Genomic DNA, 5,365 nt, shown 5'->3' on the forward strand with positions numbered 1-5,365 from the left:
TGTAAAGATTGAAATAAATGGAAATCTGAAGGTGCTGCAATGTCTGGTGAATACGGCAGATGGATCAGATCTTCCCAGCCAAGCTGTAATAGTTTTTGCCTGGTCATCAAGGCAACATGCAGTCTTGCGTTATCCTGATGGAAGATTATGCATTTTCTGTTGACTAATTCCTGATGCTTTTCGGCGAGTGCTGCTTTCAGTTGGTCTAATTGGGAGCAGTACTTGTTGGAATTAATCATTTGGTTTTCTGGAAGGAGCTCACAATAGAGGACTCCCTTCCAATCCCACCATGTATACAACATCACCTTTGGATGAAGACCAGCCTTTGGTGTGGTTGGTGGTGGTTCATTTCGCTTGCCCCATGATCTCTTCCGTTCCACACTGTTGTACAGTATCCACTTTTCATCACCCATCACAATTTGTTTTAAAAATGGAACCCTGGGGCTTCCCTGGTGGCGCAGTGGTTGAGAGTTCGCCTGCCGATGCAGGGGACGCGGATTTCTGCCCTGGTCCAGGAGGATCCCACATGCCGCGGAGCGGCGGGGCCCGTGAGCCACGGCCATGGCTGGGCCTGCGCGTCCGGAGCCTGTGCTCCGCAACGGGAGGGGTCGCAGCAAGAAAATGGAACCCTTTCATTACGTTTCAGTAGAGAATCGCATGCGGAAGTATGGTCAGGAAGGTTTTTTTCGCTTAACTTACATGGAATCCAAACATCAAAGTGATGAATACAACCAAGATGGTGCAAATGATTTTCAACACTTGATCTGGATATTTTGAGTATGTCAGCTCTCTCCCGCGTGGTATAACGTTGATTGTTCTCAATTATTGTTTCAATTTGATCACTATCAACTTCACTGGTCTACCCAACCATGGAGCATCGTCCAGCAAGAAATCTCCAGGAGGAAACTTCGCAAACCACTTTTGACACGTTCGATCAGTCACAGCACCTTCTCCACACACTGCACAAATCTTTTTTTGCATTTTGGTTGCATTTTTACCTTTCTTGAAATAATAAAACATAATACACCGAAAATGTTGCTTTTTTTTTTCTTCCATCTTCAATATTAAAATGGCTACCCCAAAATTCACCAATTTTGATAAGTCTTTTTTTTAATAGATGCTGATATAACGGTTGTCATATACAATCTAACAAAATTGTTTCAAATGAAGTTAAAGACAACTAAGTGCTACTAGAGCCATCTTACAGAAAAAACAGAATGAACAATTTAGCCCACCCAATACATTTTAGATTCATACACTGTGTATCACTCAGAAGTTTTTTCCTTTCTACTGCTGAGTAGTATTCCATTAGATGGATGTATCCCAGCATGTTTACACAATTGAAGGACATTTGAGTTATTTCCAGTTTTTTGGCAGTTGTGAATAAACCTTCTATATACATTCACATACAGGTTTTTGTGTGAACATCAGTTTTCATTTCTCTTGGGTGGTGATCATGCTGGGTAATATGATAAGTCTATTTTAACATTATAAAAAATTTCCAAACTTTTTCACAGTGTCTTCGCCATTTTTGCATACTCCATCAGCAATGTTTGAAAGTTTCAGTTGCTCCACATTCTTCTTAGTACTTGGTACTGTCAGGGGTTTTTTTGTTTTGTTTTGTTTTGTTTTAGGCATTATAATAGATGTATAGTATTATCTCATTATAATTTTAACTTTCATTTCCTAATGTCTGAAGATATTGAGCATCTTTTTATATGTTCATTTGTCATCTGTATATCTTCTTTGGTGAAATGTTTAACATTTGCCCATTTTTAATTGGGTTGTTTATTATCTTATTATTGTGTTTTGGGAGACATATATATGTAAGTCCTGGTCCAAGTCCAAAGGCCAGGGAACCAGAAGCACTGATATCTAGGGGTAGGAAAATATAGGTGTCCTGGCTTAAGCAGAGATCAAATTCACTCTCCCTCCATTTTCTTGTTCTCTTCCAATTGTCATTGGATTAGATGATGCCCACTCACATTGGTTAGGGATGGGGGCAATCTTCTTCACTCCATCTACCTTGAGTCAGTATTCTCTTCTGGAAAGACCCTCACTGATACACCCAGAAATAATGTTCTACCAGCTATCTGGGCATCCTTTAGCCCAGTTAAATTAACACATAAAATTAACCATTATAGCCATCAAAGACATACTTCATCTCTGTAACTTCCCCTGTCTGAATTCCAGTATCTGGGTTATATTATTGTATATTAGTCTGATACTATTGATTGCTTTCCTCTTTACCATGGATTATTTTTCCTCGCTCTTCCTGTGTTCATCTCATATTTTATTCATTGTCATAAACAAAGTTTAGAAGAGTATAGACTGAAACAAACAGTATTTGTGCATAGAAATGATACACCTCTTCTTCTAGGCCATCAGAATGTGTTGGAGGCCAGGGTTGGGGATGGGGGTGGTTCACTCAGTCTAGTCAGTAGCTGAGCTGGGTTTGGGCCTTTTGTCACTATGTTGACCTTGGTTCAACATGAGCTTCAAATTTCTCTGGAGTTACTTTGTGCTTAGGGTGGGTATTGTTTCTATCGTGTTCCTGTTTCACCCTTAGCTTCACCCTTCCCTGTCTATGTCTCCGAGTCTCTCTCCACGCCTTGCCCCTTCTCCTATGGTAGACTGCAGTTGTCTCTCACTTGGCACTGCCCAGCCTGGTGGGGAGAAGAAATGGCACTCTCTGCTGCTCTGGCTCAGCCTCCATCTTAGGCAAGCCCTATGCCCCTGGATTGGGCAGGAGTTGGGGGGTGGCTTTCTCAGTGGTCCTGTCCCCCTCCCCACAGCATTAGGAAATCTCTAATGGCCTGAGTCCAGGAGTTTCCCCCGCTCCCACAGGAGTCTACAGTTTTCTTCCTTCTCCACTTCCCCAGGCAGAGTCAGTCTTCACGTGTGCTCTGGGAAGTGTTCACTGTTCCTCCCACAGTGGCACAAGCTTTTGCTCTTAGGGAAGAAGGATGCAGGGGAGACTTGGTGCCTTTCCCATCAAGCAGTTGCCTTCTCTTCCAGGCCTGTGCCACTGAGGGAGACTTCATCCAGCCTCCTGCCCTGTTCCAAGTCTTCCTCGTGAGTGGTTGGTGGAGGCCCAAGGAGACGAGGTGGCAGGTAGGTGCAAAGTCTCTTCATGTCTTCACTCCTAGAAGCTCTCTATCCTTACACTATCCCATACTCAGCTTTTAGCAAATTATTTTTTTTTAAATAAACTAAATTCTTCTTACCCATCTCCCCCCGCAAAAGTGAGTCAGTGTTTGTGTCCCTTCTCTTCTGGGAAGTACTTTGCTTTTGTCAGATTTTTAAGTTAGATGGTTGGCCTGTGACCCCAGTTTCTGGTAGTTAAACAAAAGTTATCTTTTTGTAGATTATCTGGATTTTTCCTGTGATTGTGGGAGTGATGATATTCCTGACGGCCAACTCCATCCTAGGCTGAAGTTGGAAGTCCTCCAGCATTTATTTCAAAGGGATAAAAAAAAAACAGTTTAGGGAGACAAAGATCCTCGGACCAAAGAAGAAAACTTTTTTTTTTTAAATTTTTATTTATTTCTGGCTGCGTTGGGTCTTCGTTGCTGCACTCGGGCTTTCTCTAGTTGCACCGAGTGGGGGCTACTCTTCGTTGCGGTGTGCGGGCTTCTCATTGTGGTGGCTTCTCTTGTTGTGGAGCACGGGCTCTAGGGCACACGGGCTTCAGTAGTTGTGGCGCACAAGCTTAGCTGCTCCTCAGCATGTGGTATCTTGCCGGACAAGGGCTCGAGCCCATGTCCCCTGCATTGGCAGGCGGATTCTTAACCACTGCACCACCAGGGAAGTCCTGAAGAGAAAAACCTTAATTTAAAGAAAGCACATGTTCGATGAGCTGATTGGACATTGTCTACAACTAAAAGTAAGTAATTGTCTGTTATATTCTCTTTTGATTGAGGAAGATTATGGCATTAAATGAGACGAAGAAGTTTTGCTCAGAATGCAAATTTGCAACTGTAGGCTAATTTTTAACTGAAAATATCATATTTATCTAAATTAGTGGAAAATACACTAGAGTAAGTATAAGAACAGGGGTTCTTAATTTTTTGGGGGGGAGGCATAGAACCCTTTCACAATCTATGAAACTTTTCTCAAAACAATATTAAGTGCATGAATTAAAATATGTAGGATTTAAAAGGAAATTAATTATACTGAATTATAGTTTTCAAAGTATTTTAAAATATGATATAGAAATATATGCCCTTCCAATTTACCACATTAAATAACAACGGTTTACAACAATTTCAAAGTAGTGGTGAGAGTAAATGCTATTTTGCGAAATCTGCAACAACTGTGACATGATATGAAATATTTGTGATTTTTAATGGCTTAAATATTAGATATTACTAATACTATTGAACTTTATTATCTACATACAAAAATTTTAAAATGCTGACTCTCAGTGAGATGTTAGTGAAAATAAAGATGCAACCTTTTTCCCATCTAAATTCACAGACTCCTCTGATTTCCATCTACGGATCTCCCAAGGGGACCATTGGATTAAGAAACCTCTGTGCTAGAAAGAGAGCTCTCAAAAGCAATCAGAGGTAGAGAGAGGAAAGTCAGAGAAGGCTTTAGGAAAACTCCAGGTGGAGATCACAGCATCTGCAAAAATATGCAGATGAGGATGAATGTAGTACATTCAGAGAACTGAAAGTAATTCAGCATTTTAGGACACAACCCTATCACTACTACTAGTTACCATTTACTGAGGACTTTTTAGACGCCAAGTTCTGTATTAAGTATGTTATAAATTCTTTTCATGTAATTAAGTCCTCACAATATCTCTTTGAGGTAAACATATTGAGGAAATTGGGAGATTTTAAACAACTTTCCTAAGATCAAGCAGCTTGTATGTTGCAAAGCATGTATACAAACCTAGATCTATTTCATTCAAAGCTCATGAGGGGCTTTGGGTGTGTCTTCATCTGTGTAGGAGGGAAGCATTTCAGTCTGGAAATTCTCAGGGATGAAGAGTCTTGAATGCCATACTAAGGAGAGTGATTGTACCCTGAAAGCCAGTGCGGGGGGTGGTCCCTTCTTTCCAGCTTCATCTCCTGCCTCTTCACATACACCTCAGCCACCTTGTACCACCACCATTCCCAAACATAACTTGATTTTCCCATTTTATGCTTTGCCCATGATTTCCCCTCTGCCTGGAATGCCCTCCTTCCAGGTATGCCTTTGTCTCCTGGCTAACTAGGACTCACCTTTCAAGACTTCATGGGGAGTCCCACTCTAGTTCACAAATGTAGATACCATCCTTGTTTAGGAAAGCAGAATCCTACGCTTTCTAGAGGCAGGTGGAAAGGAAACCAGGATAGGGGCCATTCTAGCAGGA

The sequence above is a fragment of the Aethalodelphis obliquidens genome, unplaced genomic scaffold, assembly GCF_003676395.1.
Source record: "Aethalodelphis obliquidens isolate GAN/ISIS:26980383/991018 unplaced genomic scaffold, ASM367639v1 scaffold46, whole genome shotgun sequence".
NCBI classification, from domain to species: Eukaryota; Metazoa; Chordata; class Mammalia; order Artiodactyla; family Delphinidae; genus Aethalodelphis; species Aethalodelphis obliquidens.